The following is a 24,035-nucleotide window of genomic DNA, read 5'->3' on the forward strand; positions in this document are numbered from 1 at the left end:
GTTTCTAGGTTGCACATTAGTCTTTTTACTCTTTGCAAGGATAGAATTTGGAAATGTCATTTGCTGACTCACTTGACTCAGATTGAAGAACCAGGTTAGAGGCAAAGAATTGGCAGCTTGACAGAAGCTGAAGGGAGCTTGATAGGGGTTGAATTCAAGTCAAGTGGAAAATCGGATAACAATACAATCCATAGGTAATTACTCTATCCAGGGCTTAACAAGTCTATATGAACCTTAGATCTCGCCGTACAATAGAAAATCAAGGCATACTTGGAGAGACCGCTAGTAAGGTATCCACCAAAGAGGGTGTGAATCAAGGTGATCAATTGGGCACTATCTTTGAAGAAGTCCAAGACACTTATTCCGACTCAACATCTGTAGTGTCTTCCTATTCGACTCAGTCAGACAAACTGGGACACAAATCACATTGGATTGTAGGTTAGGTAAGTCAAGGCCCAAATTTTCATCATTTCAAGGGTTGCAATCAACTCTAATACTTTTGAGCTAGAGTTCATTAAATCTTGTGAGTATAAGAGCAATCAATTGCCAAAAGTACTTTGGCAAAAGCAGTCTTATCAAACTCAAGTAGGAGTAATTCTGTGAGGTCCCCACCCCACCGTATTGAATGATGGATGTGATGGTGAACCTGGTGGCCACTAGATCTATAGTGGAAGCAAACAAAGTGGTTCAAGGTTCAACTAGCGGACGATCTCTCATCACAAAGTGAGTCGAGTTCGAGCCTACTAGCAATGAGATCTAGCTCCACCTCGCAGGGGAAGCGTACTTAACCTATCTAGCGATCCTAAGACCCACCTTCCAAGAGGAGAGAAACCTCGAGTGCCTTTTTACCCATGTTTCAGAGGCACGTACACTTGAGACTTCGCCACTCTAGGGGCAATGAGTATGACTAGTATCGATTTAAACACTATGGGGACAGAGAGTTCCCGACCAATCGGGACCACCCTTCTCATAGGCATTGGCAACCTGAGCCAAGCCCCCACTTTCCACCCCTACACTCACACTTCATTGTGTGTTTAAATTACTACCACAATGATTGTTCAACATAAACATTCCTTGATTAGATTCCAAATCACAATGTTCGTTAAGACAACCCTTCAATCAGTATTGCAAAGCTTCACCAAGACAGTATTCTAGTAAAAATTCTACTCAAACTTATTCATTAAAATTCCAATGTTCTGGAGGTACAACATCCCCCCTCCAGCGAGAGTTTACTCCTCCGGTTGTCGCCTAGCTACCCATACAACTAGGTATGTACACCGCATAGAAAGAACAACATGGACATTCCCACCGCATAGAAAGCAAGACGTGGGTTCCCACCACATAGAAAGCAAGTCGTGGGTATCCACCGCATAGAAAGCAAGTCGTGGATTCAAGAGCCCTTAACGAGGAACTCTGCCCCCTGTGATCAGTAGGGGGATCAGGACTAATTCAACATTGGAAATAGAATGAACATGTCGAGCTAAATTTTCCCTAGTAGAAATTCTTTCCTATTGCAAACAGTATATCCATCAATCATTTCTTTCCTACCTTAGACTTAAATGTACAATGAATTCAAATGCCGAGATTTTCGTCAGATTTCTCCAACATGTTTGGGGATATGTTCTTTCCTAGCTAAACGTGTACAATGTTAATTAAACAACTGAGTAAAATTGTGACCTACCTCTTTCATTTCTTCGTCAATGGCTCGTGAGATGGCCGGTGCTTGTTCGTCCATGGGAGCTTTTCCCTTTCCATTCACATTGCTCGTTCCCACCTCGCGGTCGTGGGCACCACCGAAGCGAGTTCTCTTAACTGGGGCCATTTTATACTCACTACTTTAAATGATAAACTTGAAGAAAAAGAGTTAAGGTCCAAGAGCATCATAACAAACCAAATGGCAGATTAGAATCATTGAAGGGTCCTTCTTATACAAGGGACTAGATTTTTCCTTCGAGACCTAGCAATTTTATGGATAATACTTTACTTATCCTATGGGAACCGGCTCTAAAGTTAATCATTTGGCTTAGATGATTAAGGAATTGCAGAATTTTACTACTTAATTTACAAGAGAGATGAATTAGACAAGCTCAATCACTTTACTAGTGCCATAAGAAAGATGCAGAGTTACCGCATGCATAGGTGTTAGGAAATTTTCTTCTTAGTGGCCTAATGAAGGATTAATTTTACCTTAATCACATCCTAATGTGTGGGAAAATTGAATCTAATTTAATTACAACACTATTGAGTGGTAGGCTGACAATTAATTAACTATGCTGCCTAGAGAGAGAAAATCTCTCCTAATCATGTATTAATCATTGATTAAGAGTGATGAATGGCTACATAAATTAGCTAATTGAATGATGATTATGCAATGGAGTTTAGCTATGGAGATTTAGAGAGCAGCTATTGGGAATTATAGCTAAGATTAAGCATAGTAGACGAGGAATTTGGAGAATAATGAAGAGAATTAAGAAGAGCAGGAATTAAACCATGATTATCGTGATTAGGGGTTGAGAATCCTATTGATTTTCTGATCCAAATGAATTCTCAAGACGAGAATTTCGGCAGCACCTCCCTCCTTGCTTCTCCTTCAAAAACTGTGTGTGTACCGACAACACCTCCCCAAGGTGTGTGTGTAGGTGTGTGTGTGTGTGTGTGTGTGAGCACACCCTTAAATATTCTCCTCAAGGCTGAAAATTGATTAGGGTTGCTATCAGCATCTGAGTGAGCACTCAGTTAATGCATTGGCAAGTCTAGTTGCCTACCCACCAAGTGTCCAGTTGGTTAGTTTAACTGGCTCTCACACCCACTCTCTAGCATGGAAACTCTCCTACAACTCCCACAAGGCAAGAGGGCGGCCCCTAGCTGCTAAAGCTGTCTCAGAGTGACCTAGAACCTGCTCCCACACAGCCTCGAGCCCCAGTGCCTCCCCGGACAATTTTTGGAAAATTTGGTTTTAGTCTAAAACGGGTCATACGAGTCGGAATTTGATGCCGAAAATTGCTATAATAAGCTCTAACTAAGGCGTATTGGTCCGAGTACCTGCCATATTTAGCAGCTCTCGGGGGTCCGAAAATGCATTTTTTTTTCAAATTTGGGCTACGGGTGCAATTTTTTGAGACGGTCAAAACTGGACGGGTCAGGTCATCAAAAACTTTCTATTTTTGGAAATTTTTTACAAAAATTATTTTAATTCACATTTTGAAGCTTTAAAATATTCTAAACATCATGGCACTGACAAAATTTGAAAAACTGCTAAAAATAGTAACTTTTTCCATTATGTTCATTTCATGGTACAATGGTGCTCTTTTTGGGTCGGGTCAGAGACCTTACAACCTCCCCAACATGAAAAATTTGAGATGTGCTCATCTCAAGAATGTGTTTGGGTAATCTTTTAAGAGTGTTGGTTCGTCCTCCCAAGTTGCATCTTCTTCAGGGTAATCCTTCCACTTTACTAGATGCTCTGTGATAGTTCTGTTGCGTAACTTCCTTTCCCTTATTTCAAGTACATAGTGAGGTTGGAGCTCGAGAACTCCTTGTGCTGGCATGACTATCTGATCTGAGTTCAAGAATTGATCAAGATTAGGAATATAGGGTTTGAGTAAGCTGACGTGGAATACATCATGAAGCTTCAAGTTTGCAGGTAACTTTAGCTTGTAGGCCTGATCACTTACAACCTTAACGATCTCGAATGGTCCACAATACCTTGGGCTTAGCTTCTTATATCTGCCTAGTGAAAGTTCTTTCTGAACGGTTCTTATCTGCATAGTGCTTCTGTCTATCCTGAGCGGCCTGAATGTCTTGGCGAATAGCTCTAGTTTGAGCTTCCATATCTTCTAGCATCTTCCTAGAGGCTTCTACCCTAATGGTTGGATCCGAGAAGTTCAGTGGTGCTAAATAGTCCTGTCCATAAAGAGCTTTGAAGGGTGACATTCCAATGCTTCTGTGTTCGGAAGAATTATAAGCATACTCCACCAAAGGTAGATATTGTAACCACTTTTTTGGTTCTTGCGAACAATAGGCTGGTAGAATATCCTCAATGACTTGATTAACCCTTTCAGTTTTTCCATCTGTCTGCGGATGATACGCTGTACTGAAGGCTAATTGTGACCCAATAGATTGGAAAAGAGAAGTCCAAAATTTTGATGTAAACTTGGCATCTCTATCACTGACGATATGCTTGGGTAGACCATGTAACCTAAAAATATCCTTGATGAATACCTGGCTAATATCTGAAGCAGTAAAGGTTGTCTTTACGGGTATTAGATGAGCCACTTTTGTGAGCATATCAACAACCACAAAAACAGAATCATAACCTCCTGTAGAAGGTAATCCTGTAACAAAATCCATACTAATGCATTCCCATTTCATTTGGGGTATGTGTCTCCTTTCATTCCAAACCAGAAATAACTCCTTCTGACAGCATGAAGAGTCTTAGCATAGCCTGGATGTCCAGATGTAGGGCTATCGTGTGCTTCATACAGAATAGCCTTCTTTAGAGCTGGGTCTCTGGGTACACAGAGTTTATGTTTGTAGTAAAGACATCCTCCCATAAGAGAGTAATCTTTAGCTTTAGGCATCTTATTTTGCTGAACTAATGATACTATACGTTGGTACTCTGGATCTACCAAGGATGCTTCTTTGATTCTATCCCAGATAGGGTTATTTGGAATAGGGATAGCTCCGAGAAAGGATTTTTGGTTTAGACCATCTGCAACTGCATTTTCCTTCCCTAGTCTATACTTTATGTCAAGGTGATAATCCTGTCATAGCTCTATCCATCGCCGTTGTCGCATATTGAGAATAGGTTGAGTAAAAATCCATTTTAAGCTCTTGTGGTCTGTCACTAGCTGAAACTTGCGCCCATGAAGATAATGTCTCCATAACTTCAGCGCATGTATAACTGCTAAAAGTTCCAGATCATGAGTAGGATAATTCTTCTCATGATCCCTCAGCTTTCGTGAAGTATATGCCACTGGTCTTCTTTCTTGAGTAAGAACTCCGCCTAAAGCAAATTTGCTAGCATCCGTCGCTACTTCAAATTCTTTACTGAAGTCTGGAAGCTTTAAAATAGGAACTGAGACCAAGAATTCTTTTAGCTTAGCAAAGCTAGACTCGTGCTCGATCTTCCATTCGATTCTCATTCCTTTCTTCAGGAGTTCTGTCAAAGGTGCAGCAATACGTGCATAATCCTTGACAAAAATCGTGTACCATCCCGTTATCCCAAGAAATCCTCTTACTTCATTGACGGTGGATGGCTGAGGCCAATCAACGATGTCCTTGACTTTTTCTGGGTCTACTGAAATTCCTTCAACCGATATGACAAATCCAAGATAATTGACCTTTGGTGAGCAAAAGGTGCACTTGCTCTCTTTAGCGTAAAGTTGGTGTTCCCGAAGAAGATTAAGTACTTTGCGAACATGTTCTTCGTGATCTGCCTCGTTCTTAGAATAGATCAGAATGTCATCAAAGAAAACCAAGACAAAATCATCCAGGTAAGGTCTGAAAATATCCCGCATAAGTCGATTGAAGCTTGCAGGAGCATTTGTTAGACCAAAAGACATTACTATGAATTCGTAGTGTCCATACCTAGTGTTGAAAGCCGTCTTTGGAATATCTGATTCCTTGATCCTGATTTGGTAATATCTTGATCTTAAATCAATATTTGTAAACATTTTTGGCGCCGTGGAGTCTGCCAAAGAGTTTGTCAATCCTTAGAATTGGATACTTGTTCTTGACAGTTACCTGGTTCAGTCCACGGTAATCTATGCATAGCCTTAAGGTTCCATCCTTCTTCTTCTGAAAAAGAACTGGTGCACCCCAAGGAGAAGTACTGGGTCGAATGAATCCTTGCTCAAACAATGAGTTGCCTAAGTTGTTCCATGAGTTCGATGGCCTCTGGAAGTGACATTTTATAAGGTCTTTTTGAGATAGGTTCACATCCAAGGATAGTATCAATCTCATGATCGACCTCTCTATGTGGCGGAAGATTTGTAAGGTCTTTAGGGAATACATCATCATACTCCCTCAACCAGTTTGGTAGAAGTGGGGTATCTGATCGGTCCACCTTGTTGAGCTTTACTGCATAAACTTGTTGCCCCTTTCTTAGTCCCTTCAAGAGTCTGCTGACCTTAACTAGAGTAGACCTAGGTCTCCCATTTTCCCCATGGATTAAGGCTTCATTACCCAAGTTATCTGTAAAGGTAAATTTCCCTTGTGCACAATGGATGTGGGCCTTGTTTTGCTTTAACCAGTCCATCCCTAGTATCCCATCAAAGAATCCTAAGGGTAGGGTTCAAAATTGGGCAGAAGTTGGGTGTCCCCCTAAATTAAAGTCAATTTTTCCTACAGAATGTTGAGATACTACTTCCTTGCCGTTTGCTAACTCTACAACTAGCTTGCTTGTTGGATACTTATCTAGCTTTAGCTTCCTCATGCATCTGGGTGAAAGAAATGAAAGAGTACAACCACAATCTATAAGGAAGTTAACTTGTTCACCTCTGAGAGATCGTGGTGTATAAATGACTGCGTATTGCTCTCAACCATTGGGGTTGTCAATTGTAGCATGCAAGGTTGCTCTCTCCCCTGCTTTTCACCCATAGTTGGTTGTACCACTGCGACATTCACTATGGCGGTGGCTCCACGCCCTCGCCCTCTGTTCATCCTTCCTCGTCCTCCTCTTCCATTAGCTTGGCCACGCCCATGGGTATTCAAGGGTATGACATTGGCGTTGGTTGCCTGAGTGTTCCTGGGGCACTTGGATCTGTAATGTCCATATTCGCTGCAACCATAGCATCGAACATCTGGGAACTCCATGGTTGTGGTGGTAGCCACAATAGGACGTTGGTCATATGCTTGATTGGCTGGTCTGTTATTCCAAGTAGTCGTCCTTGCCCTTTTTTCCCAATGATTCCTCCTGTTCTGATTAACCTTTTGTACTCCAAGAGCTAGAGGTTTGGCCCTCACCAAGGAATCCTGTAGTGTTGTCGGCTTGCGAGCTTCCAACCGAGTATTCAAAGGGTCGATTAGCCCTTGGCAGAACCTCGTCACCTGTTGTTCCAAGGTGATCTTAGGATCATATCTCCGAGGAGTGACAAACTTTGCATAATACTCTTCGACAGATGAAGTCAACTGCCGAAGCGAAAAGAATTCATTCATTCTCAAGGTTTTATAGGCAGGTGGTAAATAACGTCCTATTATTGCAGCTTTGATGTCTTCCCAGGATTGGGAAGATCCCTTAATATCCAAGTCCTTGCAATGTTGCTTCCACCATATCTTGGCATCGCCAGACAAGCGGAACATCGCAAGCATAGTCTGATTCACGGGTTGGGTTCCCGCAGCTTCAAAGTAATCTTCCATGGCTTCCATCCACACTTCCGCATCTCTCTCCACATTTGCCCCCTCGCCCTTAAAGAGTGGAGGCTGGGCCTGCTTAAGGAGGAGCTTCTTCTCTTACGCTGCCGAGTATAGAGCAACAGTCGGTGCCTACATGGGTTATACGAGATTCTTGATACCATTACTTGGATTTCAAAATAGACACGAGACTTTAAATAAAATTCAAGATCCCACTTTATCAAGAGACAGAGATTTAGAGACAAAAAGTACTTTATTAATGAAAATTTATTACAATCGAAACCTCAAGGTTTAGGATAACTGATGATCAATTTATTACATGGCTTTTGGGATTGTGTATAAGATACGCCTAGGAGATTGTGTTCACATGATGCACTACTTTGTTAGTGAAGTAGTTTCTGTACTCATCCTTGAGTGGATAATAAACTAAGATATCAAGCCGGGATTCTTCTTTTGGTACTCCAAAATTTTTGACTCTGTTTGTTGGGATTACATTGGTGACCTTTTCCAAGAGCCAATCGTTGATGGTTTGATTGGTGTCGCCTGAGACAGTCAGGTCCAATCGGGTAGCCATCAAGTAGAATAACTCCACCACCCTCAACTCTTCTCCCCAACGTATCTTCTTCAAATCGGTAGTAGCCAGTCATCCTAGCCTCCGAGCGTTGATGTAGTAAACCCCTCCTGCAAGTGTCCAATCAATTCCCCATCCTCTATCGATGTGAGTGGAGTGTGGCATATGAGCCTTCATCAGTATCTCCATGACATCTCGCCTGAATTGGTAAACTGGGGATCGTCGAGCTTGCTCGTAAATAAGCTCAAACACTTGGAACTTCCGATATTCTAGCACGAGGTCTTCTTGCAACACCAATGCAAGGAAATCGGATCAGATACCTATATCCTTTTAAATATTCAAACAATACGACTTTATTTCTCAACCTAACCTAGGCTCTAATGCCAAGTGTGAGGTCCCCAACCCACCGTATCGAACGGCGGATCTGATGGTGAACCTGGTGGCCACTAGATCTATAACGGAAGCAAACAAAGTGGTTCATGGTTCAACTAGCGGACGATCTCTCATCACAAAGTGAGTCGAGTTCGAGCCTACTAGCAATGAGATCTAGCTCCACCTCACAGGGGAAGCGTACTTAACCTATCTAGCGATCCTAAGACCCACCTTCCAAGAGGAGAGAAACCTCGAGTGCCTTTTTACCCATGTTTCAGAGGCACGTACACTTGAGACTTTGCCACTCTAGGGGCAATGAGTATGATTAGTATCAATTTAAACGCTATGGGGACAGAGAGTTCCCGACCAATCGGTACCACGCTTCTCATAGGCATTGGCAACCTGAGCCAAGTCCCCACTTTCCACCCCCACACTCGCACTTCCTTGTGTGTCCTAATTACTACCACAATGATTGTTCAACATAAACATTCCTTGATTAGATTCCGAATCACAATGTTCGTTAAGACAACCCTTCAATCAGTATTGCAAAGCGGCACCAAGACAGTATTCTAGTAAAAATTGTACTCAAATTTATTCATTAAAATTCCAATGTTCTGGAGGTACAACATCCCCCCTCCAGCGAGAGTTTACTCCTCCCGTTGTCGCCTAGCTGCCCATACAACTAGGTATGTCCACCGCATAGAAAGCAAGTCGTGGGTATCCACCGCATTGAAATAAAGTCGTGAATTCAAGAGCCCTTAACGAGGAACTCTGCCCCCTGTGATCAGTAGGGGGATCAGGACTAATTCAACATTGGAAATAGAATGAACATGTTGAGCTAAATTTTCCCTAGCAGAAATTCTTTCCTATTGCAAACAGTATATCCATGAATCATTTCTTTCCTACCTTAGACTTAAATGTACAATGAATTCAAATGCCGATATTTTCGTCGGATTTCTCCAACATGTTTGGGGATATGTTCTTTCCTAGCTAAACGTGTGCAATGTTAATTAAACAACTGAATAAAATTGTGACCTATGTAATAGAATTTGCCTATTCAATTTGAGAGTAGCGGAATTTAATGAGTACTTTCAAGAAATGATTTTGTGAGCATAGCGGGTAGACATAATTGAAGATAGCAACATAATTATAGCAATTAGTTAACTTGGCATGGACAATACTTTTGCAAGAGAGAGAATTTAGAGAACATGACAACAGTTGAGGACCGGATTTATGTGGAGCCGGTCCCCCCTCCAATAGGCATTTGTATTATGATTTCTCCCATAAAGAGAGACTTGTTACAATACATTCTTTGTGTTCCTTGTGGCCTAGGTGAAGCAATGAAGATGGAAAGCTTCATGCATCACCATCATAGCATAACCTAAACTTGAAGAAAGCTTTAACTATACCAAGCCTCAGTCCCAAGACCTCAAACACCTTCGAAGGTGGAGAGAGCTAGCAGGGAATGAGGGTAGGGAAGATGAAGAAGAAACATTTCATACGAGAAAGAGCTAGTTCCTCACTTATCATAACTCTTGTGCTAGCATACATAATAGCATAGTAATGAAGAAGAAATAGATGGCAAGCTCAAGCATTGAAGCATGGCTCTTGGATGGGTTTGCACTCCATAGCCAAGAGTGTTGGTGTAGGCTCTCAACCTCTACTTGCTTGGAGAAGGAGAGGGAGCTCTTGCACTTTGCATAGTACACAATGAGAGTGTTTGTGAGTGTGTGTGGGTGAGTATACCCCCTAAGCACCCCCCTAGCTTGCTTGGGTCGACCCCCCCTTTTAGCTCATGCTTGAAGCTCATTGTACCCCTCTAGGCCTAGCCAATCACAAGCAGGAGCCATTACAAGCAACATGGGTATCCTTGGGACAAGTGTCCCCCTTTCCCCTTTGAGAGAGACGGCTTGATAAATGAGAAATCAATTAATCAAATATCCTAAATTATCATTGGACCCCTTGGGTGGCCAACCAATAGGCTTCAGGCACACCATGAGGGCAACATGGGGAGGAACTTGACAAGTGTCATTGCTGCCTCTTCAAGCTGGGGCTTCCCTTGTGTGTGTGTGTGTGTTATCTCTCATCCCCCCCCCTTGTAGGCTCGCCCCCCTCCTTGTAGGGATCTTTTTGACTTTGGATGAGCAAGCCCCTTAGTCATCAAGCATGACTAAGCACTTGAAGTAGGGGGTGTTCCCACAAGCATCTCAGGCAAGCTTCTCAAGGCACCTGAAGCACCTTAATCATGCACCAAGTCAAGCACCTCAAGCATGGAGCCAGTCAAGCACCTCAAGCATCTTAATCAAGCACCTCAAGCATGACAAGCACCTCAAGCAGGACAAGCACCTCAAGCACGACAAGCACCTTGAGCTTGGGCCGGGTTCCCACCTCAAGCTCAGCCCTAGCTTACCTAAGGTCAAAGGACTTTTACACACATTATTGGAGGTCTTCAATGAAGCTAACCCTAAGGTCTTATGCTCCATTGGTTAGCCTTGCTCTTGATAGATCATCTCCCATCTGGGCCCCTTTACTATTGGCCCCGTGTTGAGATAGATCTATAAGCACATATCTATATCTTAACACTTGTTCCCATTTATTCTCCCACATTAAGTGATCAATTTAATATGAGAAAATCATTTGGGTTGGCTAGATATTAGATTTTATGACAATCTACCTCTCTCTTGATATCATAGACATCCTCGACTATGAGGTAGAAGAGATAAAGCCTTAGTCATTAGTCAATCGTACTTAGCGGGTAGAGGATCCCTTTTTTACCCTACGACATCTTTCCAAGATGGATGAATAATCCATTTGGTGCTTGAGAGACATAGTTGCCGCAAGCATGTCTGCTCTTTAGTCCATTTCATTCTCCCAAAGTAGAGTGACAAATTCTACTTGGTGTTTGAGAGACGTCGTCATCACAAACATGATTCTAAGCATGCATACTAGTTAAATTTGTGCACAATTAAAAAGAGGATTAGTCTTATAAGACAAAAACATGAGTCATTTAAAAGAGAGTTGTACATTTGCTTACTCTAATGTAGCATTGTAAGCATTGACAAGGTTCATACTATCCTTAAGTTGTACTCCTTGCATCCATTTAGCATCTTCAAAAGGATAATTTTTGAACTTAATAAGATACCCTCGGATTATCTTACCATGTCGTAGTACCTTATCTTCATGCCGAAGGACAGCTTCGGGTTGTAGCACCTCTTCTTGGTCTTCAACTTTGGGAGGTTCTTCAATAATTGGTTCAGTTGGTGGCTCTCCTTTATAGGGCTTAAGTAGGCTTACATGAAAGGCATTGTGTATAAGCCAATGGTTGGGCAACTTGAGTTGATAAGCCGTCTCATTGATGGGCTTCAAGATTTGGAAAGGACCATAGTATCTTTTTGCTAGTTTAGCATAATACTTTTGATGGCCCGTAGGATTTTTGCCCGTCGTTTTCCTTAATCGAGCCTTGGAAACTTCAGTAAGACCCAATCATTTTCTTTGAACAATAAGGCTCTTCTGTGCTTATCAACAACAGCTTTTTGCCTTTGTTGAGAGATGGCTATAGCCTCCCTAATCTTTTGAAAAGATTCTTGTAGGTCACGGCTATACTCATCGGCGGCGAAGATCTTCCCATGTACTTTGAATAGCAAGGGACTTTTAGGTCTTCCCTCTATGATCTCGAAAGGTGCTTTCCCCGTAGAAGTATGTACAGTATTATTGTAGGCATACTCTACTAGAGGTAAATACTTTTCCCATTGTGAGTGTTGATCTACTTCGGTAACATAAGTCTTGAGTAGATCGAGTATCGTAAGATTGGCTATCTCACTTTGGCCATCCGTTTGTGGGTGATAGGCTGAAGAGAAATTCAATCTTGTTCTTAGATTTTCAAAGAGACCTTTCCAGAAATTATTGGTCATTCTAGGATCTCTATCTGACACGATGGATGTGGGTAATCCATGGTGCTTGAAAATCTCAGATATGAAGAGAGTTGCCATTTGATGTGCCTTAATAGTCTTTTTGACAGGAATAAAATGTGCTTGCTTGCTAAATCTGTCGACTATTGTCCATATTTCTGTATTCCCATGGATAGACTTGGGTAATCCAAAGATGAAATCCATGGATATACTCTCCCATGGTGAATTTGGAATAGGCAATGGCTGGAGTAATCTAGGTTGCTTCCCTCTATCATACTTGGTCTTTTGGCATACTACACATTTTGAAACATACTCTTGTATGTCCACTTTCATGGTAGGCCAATAGAAATACGTCTCTACTCCTCGGAGAGTAGGTTGAATACCTCTATGCCCTGCATATGGAGGAGCATGGGATTCATACATAACCTTCTCACGAAGGGAATGGGTAACACATAGCCTATTGCCGTGGAGAAGATAACCATCCTGCAAGGTGAATGGTTCCTCTTTCTTCCCCAAAACAAGGGCTGACATTATGTCTCTAAAGTCAGGGTCAATAGCATACTCATCTATCATAGAGGATAGATCATTGTGAGTAGCTATAGACACCGCATTAACTTTTGGTCGTCGTGAAAGTGCATCGGCAAATTGATTGTGCTTACCAGCTATGTGAGCAATATGGAAATTAAATTGTGAAAGAAAATTTGCCCACCTCATTTGTTTGTCGGAAAGTTTGGTTTGCGTCATGAAATACTTGAGACTTTGGTGGTCTTCCTCAATGGAGAACTAAAGTTTGGGCTACCACAATTTGCACAGATGGATGGAGCTGGGGAGATGCCAATAGAGGAGGAACACTTAGATCCACAAGCCAACTTAGATGAGAACCTTGTTATAGAAATACCTGTTAACAAGTTGGGACAATACTTTGAGGGTGATGAATACAATGCGACCATACCAATCACTACTAAGGGATTAACTGTGAAGGGAATCCTTGATGGTGGCGCTGGGGTTAGCATTGTGACTAAAAATTGCTGGGAAACTATGGGAAGACCTCACCTTGCGAACCACAACCATAGTAGTGAAGATGGCCAATGGGTCTATTGTTAAACCTATTGGGATGCTAGAAGATCTCAAGATCAAGGTCTTTGGACATAAAATAAGGATTACCTTCATTGTTATGGATTTCTCCAAACACACTATGGCATCGGAGATGATTTTAGGACGTCCTTTCATGAGGGAAGCAAAAATGGTGCATGACTGGTCTAAAAACCATGTCTACTTGCAGTTCCAAGATTCTGTCATTCGAGTGGATCTTGTGAGTGGTCGAGCACATGAAAGCAATCACTTTGGAAGCAATGTAGGGTGTTACCTTTTGCTTTTTTTCAATTCCATTGGGGCCATTTTAGGGTGTTGGTTCCATCTCTTCCCTTTTGCTTGATTTTTCTAGTCTTCAACTTCAAGAGAAATCTCTTCCAAGAGAACTACATTTACTTCAGTAGGTGCCTTCATTCTTCCACCATTGGAGGAACTAGCTCCTGCATTTGCAGGTGTATAGTTTACAATTGGGATGCTCCTCTCATTCCTATGCTTACACCACACGTGGAGATCCATGTGTGTCCCAAAGTTCCATAGTAGGTGTAGGGTTGTAATGGGTTGTTTTGTTACTAGTACCTCTACACATTTTACCAATTTTCTTGCTGAAATTTCCTTTGTGGGACTGTATTCTGATATTTGGTTCTAAAGGGTTGTGGTGCTACCACATTGCCCCTAATTCCATCTCGGTAAGAATGTGTGATGGTCTTAGGATAATAATAGCAATTATCATAATCATGTCCATGTCTTTGACATAGCTAACAAAATGATGGTTTAGAGGGATTTGAAAATGGTGAAGGTTGGATCTCCTTTAGCTTCTCCAAAATTAGATTTTTAGCATTGGAGGTATCTTCAAATTTTGATTTACCATTTCTCTTCCTTCCTTTTCTCTTCTGCTTCTTTGGCTTGGATTCTTTGTTTTTCTTTTACCTCTTTTTCTTCTTTGCACTCCATGCATTCATCTTCATTAGTGTCGGACTCTTCATTTAAATCAGTACACTTGAATCTTCTTCATCCTCATCTAAATCTTCCTCTTTTGAATTTGAATCCTGTCTAGATTTCTTCTCCATGATTTTCTTCAATTCACTTGTTCCATACCTCCTTTTAGCCCTCAATGCTACATCCACTACATTACCAAAGTTCTGTTGTTGAGCAAGAGGTGCATGACCTACAACAATACTCTTGAGTTGTTTTCTAAATGCTCTATAGAAATAATCCCCTAATTGCTCCCAAGATGGTCTCATTTGCTTGCGTCAAGTTCCTAAATTGTTGTGCATAATCTTCTACTACTAGTAGACGTTTTTGCTTGATTTTCTTGATCTTCTTTAGGACATCTTCAGGGGTTTTCTCTACCTTGAATCATGCAAAGAATCTTTTTTTCAAATTTTCATAATCTGAAAAAGTGTTAACACCATACTACATGAACCACGTCATGGCCTTTCCCTGCAGTGCAGCCACAAAATGTTCCTTCATAATTGCATTATTATATAGTACATCATACCCACTTGCAGACCACCTAGTCTCAAATTGCCCCACATGTTTGTCAGCATCTTGGGATTCTTTCATTGATATTTGTTGCCTCTACTGTAGGGTTGGATGGTGGTTGAGCCATTATTGGTGGTTAAGGGGGTGCTTGACCTCCCAATGTGTTGAATTTTAATCTCGGTAATGGGAGTAATTGAAATGGATGTGGTTAAAAACTTCAAATGTCTCCTCAACCTCAAAACTTGATGGACTGCTTGAACTCCAACCAATTGGTGGATAACCTTTTCAGGAGCCTCTGGGATTCTTCCCTACTCTTCTCGCTTGGGTGAAGAACTCTCCCCTTCTTCAAGTTCTAGGTTTCCCCTTGCCTATCTAGATTCCTGTGACCCTGCCCCTTCAATGATTAGTGGCAAACCTATAATCACTGCTACTTTAGAGATAAAATCTCTTGAATACCCACCTGATCTCTGAATTTGAGCTTCAAGCCAAGCATCCCATCTTCTCTTTTGAAATTTGGTGCCATAATTAAAAATTGGTGGTTGCTTCCCTATATCACTCATGATTTCTTATTCTTCTCTTCTTCTAAAATATTCAATAATTGGCTTTCTAAAATAGAAATACAGGTACTCAAGAGCATTGCAGATCCCAAAGGATACACGAGTGACCCTGTATTGATGGATCCTTAAAGCTATATTGAGTCTCAAGTTATCCACCAATGAGTCAAAATATGTCTCTAAAAAGACTCTATTATACTCTTCTTTCTTCCTCTTCTATAACCTAATTAGAGAATTCCCTTAGGAATTGGGCAAGAGCCCACCCATACAAGACAATCAAAGGGCTTCAACACAATGGAAGCCGCAAGAAGGAGGGAGCCCAAAGATCCATCACTGATCACATAGGAGATATCCAACCAAAAAAGGAGACCATTGCAGGTAAAATCCCCATGAGGAGGATGTGATGGAATCCACCAGACTAGAGAATATCTCCCACATGTCACCAGCTTGCCCACTACTTTCTTAAACACCCAGAACTAGAACTAGCAAAAAAATCAGATCCTCATAGTAACCAACTTCTGAAGATGCCAAGGCACTAAGATTAGAAAATCTAGGGCCAACCACCTGGTGTAGTAGCACTACCTTGCACGGATGAGGACAAGAAAATTTTCCTCTAGAAGAGGATGAGAAACCATTAAGCTAAAGAGCCCAAAAAAATGTCTCTGGCTGAGCTACCACATACTGCCAAGGAGGGTAGGGACAATTGGGGATTCCACCCCTGGAGCACATTAGGAAAAGTTTGGACTCAAAAATGGGTCTTGTAAGAAATGCCAGGTCAGCTTAGAGAGAGATAATAAAAAGTCCCTAATTTCATTTTTTATATTCACTTTCAAAAAAACTCGGATATCAGATTTGGGGGGTACGTTTATTAAAACTCTCAAAAAGTGTTCAGACAATGATAACATACGACGGCTCCGAATTGAATGCCGATTGTCTCAATCTTTTGGATTTTTCAAAACTAAGATTTGGCGCTCAACGAGGTGCATTGAATGTTATTCTTCTTCTCATTTTTGCGTCTCTCTTGCTTTCCGCCTGCGCGTAGTCTCCTCTCTTGAGCTCTCTTCCATTTGCTCCACTCTTGCGCTCTCCTCTGTTTTGAGCTTTCTCATTCACCAAGTCATCTCAATGTCATTATCATCTTCACATAGAACTTAGACGAGGAGTCAAAACGATGTGTATCATATGCATATCGAACTATCCAGAGAATACGAGCCCCTCCACATGAAGAATAAGCGAGGCATCCTTTCCGAAGCTTCAAAAGAGAACTTTAGATTTCAAGGTAAAAAAAGTGTCTATCTTTGGGTGGATGGCAGGATATATCCTGAGCATCCTATCACCAACTCAACTCCACCGTTCAGAAACATAATGTCATTGCTGAACTATGTAGGAGATGATTATTCTGGTTTATATGGCTACACCAAGCATTTGGCGGCAAAAAGTGATATTCTGAATCTTGAGAGAGACCTTGCACACAAAGAAAACTTTTGCTTGAAGAAAACTATGACAGAGTGCGCTCAACAACTGAAAGGCAAGGACGAAAGCATCATGCAGCTCACGCAGGATCTCAGAGAAAAAAATATTGTCTTGGGTCCTCGGTTAAGGTAACGACGCTTATGAGACATTGAACAACTGAAGATTGGTTCTGGGGGTTTGAAGAAGAGGGTTAAAGCAATCAAGTAAGATTATCATTCAAGCAGGTTTAATTCATCTTTACATTTGTCTTACTTTTCATATTTATGCTTAGATCGTTGTTACATCCTCAGTCAAATATTGACAGCAACACACCAACTTCTTCAATTCCTTATGGTCTCATACTAAAACACAAAGATGTCGCCGGACTTTTGGACGATAAGCGCTACTGCAAGATTGTTGCTAAGCAACTTGACACTCTTTTGAAACAGAATCAACTCCAAACACGTGATGTTCAGTCAATTCTGGATGAAGCCAAAATATCCAACAAAGGTTATTCTGCAATTTTTAGGTATGTCTGGTGTTTGAATCAATTGTCTTCACCTGTCAAATCAAATGTCTGCAATTTTTAGGTATATTGGATATGTGTAGCATTTGAAAACTTGGAAATAGTCCATTTACTTAATTTTCTGTTAACAAAACTATGCAGCAACAAAGTAAGAAGTTCAATCGCAAGCACATGTTGCTGCCAAATCCTTTCTCCATTCGAAAGACAAGACTGGAGGTCAACCAGGAAGTGCTTCGGACATTGGGCACTCCTTTTCACATTGAAGCAATGTACAGATTGCCATCAGCAGAGGAAGTGGTCTATGACAAATACAATAATATATTTTATGATTTAGTAGCTTTGCAAACATATATTGTTCAATTGTTCGAGGTTTCTCAAGAGGAATGCAATGGAGTCTTGAAGTTTGTGCTTAAACTGGATGAGTGCGAGCTAGTGAAAGAGACAAAGGTTGAGCGTGTCACATAACACTTATGAATAGAGCATTAGATGAAAGCATTGCTTTAGACGAACCTAGAAACTTTAGCGTGCAATCCGAAAACAATATTTTCTTATTAGCCACATTCAAGGTTTGATATCAATAAGTTTTTGCTTAAAAAAATGGTTAGACATGCTTCATTTGATTGGTTTGGTTTTCCCATTTCACGTGCCTGCAGAGAATTTTGATATTCTTAACTGGGTTTTCCATCAAACAAGTATTCCTGAAGTCATAAGCGAACACAGAAATGGAAAGACACTCGATGTATTAGGCATGGGTTCATACACAGTAGAGTGGCATATGGCCGGAGATCTCAAAACCCTAAAGTGTATGTACAACATCTCAAAAGGAGCAACAAGTAAAAGCCCTTGTTTGTATTGCATGGGAGGATTCATTGGTCTTGACAAAAGAAATTGGAGGAGAGCACCGGACAGGCACTTGCAGGACCTTAACTTCCGCCCAGTGTTGGATATTCCACTATCCAGAGTACATATTTGCACGATGCATGCACTCTGCAGAATCATTGAGAAACTTATGTTTCTGTACATTTGTTTTGCTTGGACCACTCGGCCAGCATCAGCAAAACAAAGGGCTATATTATCATTGGAAACAGTTTTCTCAGATATGGGCTTGCATGGAGGACATGTGAAAATAGAGCAGGACGAGAAGAGGTCTAAGAATGGTCGAGATGTGCCAAAGAAGTTGTCTATTGGCAGTGTGAAATCCCGTCTCTTCTTGTCGATGCCAACAAGTGGCAGACAACGCAAAAGCCACAGTGCTCAGGAAAGGTTGACGTTGAGATACAACCGGTGGAGAAACCTGCACAATGCAATGGTTGACCACGCAGACAATGGTGTAGCAAGGACTCACAAAGCAAACGTGTGGAAAAGTTTGGATTCCATATTCAAGTTTTGTGAGCTCAATACTTGGAGAGATACTGACTATACATTGTTTCAAGACGCTCTGGAGACCTTCCACAGGTCTTTCATAGCTGCATGGACAAATCAACACATAACTCATTACATGGTATATTACTTTATTTGATAAAATTGTGATTATATATTTACATATAAACAATAGGCTGGTTTTTTTTTGCAGCATATCATATGCAACCACATGCCTTGGTTTGCTTGGCTATATGGTCTACACAAGGTATGGAGAAAACTCACTACCAAGCCCGTACTGGCTATTTCAGCCACACTTGTCACGGAGGTGGTGCAAACAAAGCCAACAATTTGGAGGAACTACATCAATGAACTTATAGAAAACTTATGCATAGAACACACCGAAAGGAATGTGTCAAAGACAGTCAGATTGGCCAAGCAATGAGATTAGCAAGCAAACGACGGAAGAAGGAAATATGGGAGGCATCTTCTGCGGCATCGCGACATGCAGAGTGGCGACTTCAAAAAGAACGCATTGGAAAAACTTGGACAACTCCGACCCAAGTTGTTATCGTCTTCTTCTTGCCTTGGTCTTTTGCAACCTAGTCCTGCAGGTTCGTTTATCAAAAGTACATTTGTCTCCACCTCCACAGCCACAAGAGACATTTCTTCAGTAGGCACATGCGCAATGGGTTGTTTATTGCGAAAGATAGCATGCTTGTCATACTCTAGTAATTGCGCAGGGTCAAAGATTCTGCATGTCAAACCATATGCTGCTTGGGTCAAAAAATAGAGACTACGCAAACCATACATTTGTGGCCCTTCGCCAAACATATACAATGCGGCCTTTTTTTCTAAAAGCATTATTTTATCTGCGTTCCACCTGATGACGGCTCCTCCTAAATATCTTGAAAGTGTCTTCAACGTCATCAAGGATAGCTCCGCGTTGTCATTGGAGAAGGACGAATGGAAGACCAAAAAACTCGGATACTTAAGATTCTTTAAATATTGGCCGAGAGAGGAATTCTTCCCTAAATCTCCCATGCCTCGTCCATGAGGGCGAGGAATGAAGGTATCATCATAGACCACCAACTGCAACAAATTAAAGTTATGAAATGAGATAAGTAGAAACCAAAAAGGTAAGGCAAATAAAAAAATATTACCTTCTGGTTTTCATCTTCCTCAAGTAAGTCCTCATTCCATAGGTTGATGTCGCCATGACCTCCAGTGGGCGCATTGGAGGTTGAGGCCAAAGATGATGAAGAAGTGCTTGCCTTACCCATTTCTTCAATCCCTAGCTTTTTTTGCACTTCCATGAACTCCTTTTCTGTTGGAAGCGTTGGAGAGGGGGAATGGGGAACGACGCCCCGCATGACCAAAAGTGCCTCTCTATAGCCCAGGGTCAACGCAACACCCCAATCCACTCGAAAACACCTTCAAAACGACAATTTGCACATAATCCGCTTCACTTGCACAGTTCCCAAGCGCATACGTGCTTTCCAAGATTGCAAAATGAGTCCACACCTCACTGCACCTGCTCTGCCTCCCTTCGCACATCCACTTACACTCTCTCTCTCTCCTTTTGCAAAGCACCAATGATGCGGGCGTACACACGCTTCATCGACACTGCGGCTGGCAACAGACGAGACGACAAAAAGAAAAGGGGAAGGGGGGGGCGACACGGTACAATTGACCAAGAGATTGTTCATTAATAGCTTCCCAACTCCATTACAATGCTCTTCTGAGCTTCCCACTCTCTCTCTCACTTGCTCTCATACACATACAGTGCAAAAAAACTAAAGAGCTCCCCTTGTTACAAAAAAATTTGCCCCTTTATTGGGCTCGTTTTTGAGTTTTTAGGCATTTTTCATGATAGGCCGACACGTGGCACTCCCCTTGGGAGGCTCAGCTTGACTTTGAATAGCTTGGTGCGTGTCCCGAGGCTTCACACTTTACTCTACACACAAGCACCCTCTAGGGAGCAACGACGGCGCCGTCGTTGTGGGCGGATTTGGTCCATGGTAAATGGCCGTGACCTTGCGGGGTGCCACGTCAACACCTCCTTCATCATCGCCGCTCGCATGGGGCGCCTTCGGACTGACCAAAATCCGCCACGGACTACCACCGCAGCACCGCCAAACGCCACACGCAGCGCCCACGGCGCATCTACCATAGCCAACGAACGCTAGGAGCTCCCCATGCCCCTTTGTATGCCAATGGAGTGCCCACGGTTCAGACCATATAGCATGCATACCCAAACCTCCACTGTGCATATGGTTTTTCTCCAGTGCCACATGGCAGCTTCGTACTGAGTGGCCTCCAAGGCCTTAAAAAACCTAACTTTTAAACTTAAAAAAAAAACTCTTTTTTGCCTTGCAGTGGGTACTCTGTTATCTCTTGTCCAGTGGGCCTATGAATCGGCTTCGGAGCCCCATTGAATCCCACCATGCCCGCCTTCAAATCATCCGCCTTTTGCCCCCTTTTGAGATCTTTAATGCCCTCATCCGAGGCCACCAAAAACCAGGAAAAACATCTGCCAGCCTTTCACTATCAAATGATCCTAACTTCGTCTAGCTGTATCTGACTAACCGAATATCCGACTGATGTACAGTCAATTTGTGCTAACCCCATAGGGTGCCCACTTCCACCAAGAATCTTGGCGAGGCTAAAATGATGCCAGAAGGCACACTTTCCAATGCGGTCAAGTAGGCTCAGACCCGACCCCCCGAAATTCTTCTAATGGCCATAACTTGCTATCCAGAGCTCCGATTCACAATCCGAGAAGACAGGCATGCTCCACAACTTGAGCACTACACACATGTGCACTGACATCAACCCGGGCCACCTGCCCCCAGTTGCCCTGTCCGTCGGGGATCTGCTACACACTTTACCTTTAAACTGCAATATCTTGAGCACCTGTGCTCCGTTTGACGAGCCGTTTGAACCGACCTGGAGAGCATACTGAAGACTACACCTTGGCACATGCTTTCCGCCTTCTGGATACCTTTGAATGCCAGACCTGCTAGCCCCTGTCTGGAGCCTTCTTGACCTAAAAAACCGCATTGGACATACATTTCAGCTTCCACTTGGCCACAATAGCTTTAGACACATGCCGTAGCACCTATATGCATCCATACCCTTGCATGAGCCCATATCTGGCATCGACATGTTTTGGGTGCACCATCATTGCCCAACCCTCTTGTTGAGCATTCATGCTCAACTAAAAGCAGACTTTTGAACCTGAAAACTGCAACACTTGACAAGCACGGAATGAAGCAAAAAACCATAGCTGTATGTACATGCTATGTACAGAGTATGTACAAGGTGTCCTCTCTCTTCATAAGCTCCCTCTGTCTAGGTTGGTTGCCCAACCCCCGTAGCTACAATCTGGTGTACGTCAGGCACTAACCCCCTGGCAAAGTACAGTTTGAGCTGCACACCGTTCACCCTATGCCTCAAATGCTTGCCATTGGCTCTCACCAGCGGATAGGTCCCATTCGGAAAGGCTTTATGCACTTTGTACGGACCCGTCCATTTCTTCTTAAACTTCTTTTGGAAGGTAAAGTCCAAGTAGATCTCATACTTCATCACCATATCTCCTTTTTGAATCTCCTTGTTTGGCAAGCTCTTGTTGAACTTCGCCACTCGCTTATCCCTCTGCTTCACATAAAAATCTGCCGCAGCCTCCCTATCCATCTGTAAAGCCTCCAAACTAGTGATCCGATCCTGCAACACTTCTTGTTGAGTGGCACTGACTCGCCACATACCCTTCAATGCACTTAGTTGTGCATGCACTGGCAAAACCGCCTCTTTACCATAAACCAGATCAAATGGAGTGAAGTTTGTGGCCACCTTGTAGGATGTGCCAAAAAACACTTCTCCAAGTTCACCTCCCATTCTATCACCTGCTTATAAACATACTTGGTTAACATCTTCACAATCTGCCCGTTGGCACTCTCTACTAGACCATTGCATTGCGGGTGGTACGGTGAAGAGAAGCGGTGTTGGATACCTAGATTTTCCACTAAAGCCCCCACTAATTTGCTTCGAAATCCTTGGCCTCTGTCCGAGATCAGCACCCATGGAACACCAAAACGGCAACAAATGCTGTCAAACACGAACTGAGCTACTACATTTGCATTTACCTCTTTGATAGCCTTGGCCTCGACCCACCTGGTAAGGTAGTCAATCGCCACTATAATGTATTTTTTACCGCTTGCCGACTTCGGGAGTGGACCAATGGCATCCAAACCCCACTTCTCAAAAGCATCTTGGGCAATGATAGCTCCGTGTGATTTGGCTATCAGCCTCCTCTCGCCCATAGTCTGACATTCCTGGCAGGTTTTGCACCAATAGTGCACATCACGTACTATCGGCGGCCACCAAAAACCCGCTCTCAAGATTCGAAACAAAACCTGGTCTTTGCCTTGATGCCCACTTTCCTCATGACATTGTTGCAACACCATACCAATTTCTTCCTTATAAAGTACTCTTCGCAGCACTTCATCCCGTCCATAGGTCATAAGATCCTCCCCTATCAGTGTAAACTTGCGAGGATTCTGTACTACCCTCCGCTTTTGTAGCTTCGACAATCTCTCAGAGCACTGACCGATATCCAAAAAGTCTTCAATATCTTTCAAGGTTTCCCGACCAGCATAGGTGGCTGGGGCCACATATATACCTGCAACCTGCACTTGTACTTTGTTGCTTGCAAGCTCATCTGCTTCTTCGTCCTGCTCTCTTCTAACATGCTTGAACTGAACAACTTCAGCAACTTCTTGATGGCATAGAACCAATGCTTTAATGAATCCCGCTTCACTTGCCATTGGCCCAATAACTGCTTGATAACTAACAGCGCATCACCTTTCACCACCAACCTCGATATACCAAACTCGACACACTGTTTCAAACCTAAATGGAGGGTAAGATACTCCGCCTCATTATTGGTATGCACATCCTCCAAGTCGTAGGCTTTTGAAAAGATCACCTTGTTGCGTGGATCTCGTATCACCACACCTCCCCTTGCTTTTTGTATTACCCTTCTATATGATCCATCAAACCACATGGTAAAAGCTTCCGCTAAGTCAGGCTCCTCCTTGGTTTCATCCCGCACCACCCTGGGATAAATTGGCAAATCAACCGCCTTGCTGACTAGAATATCTGCCAGGTGAGATCGACTTGTATGGTCAACTTTGAATTCAAACTCAAATTCTTGTAGCTCTATCACCCATTTCATGATCCGTTTCCCTGGTTTCAAGTGCAACACTACTTCCGACAATAAATTATTGGCCGTTAGCACAAAAAACTTTCGCACGACGAGATATACCTTGAACTTCCTGCAAGCAAAAACTAAGGCCATCACCCAC

The sequence above is a fragment of the Adiantum capillus-veneris genome, chromosome 4, assembly GCF_014529385.1.
Source record: "Adiantum capillus-veneris isolate H3 chromosome 4, ASM1452938v2, whole genome shotgun sequence".
NCBI lineage: Eukaryota > Viridiplantae > Streptophyta > Polypodiopsida > Polypodiales > Pteridaceae > Adiantum > Adiantum capillus-veneris.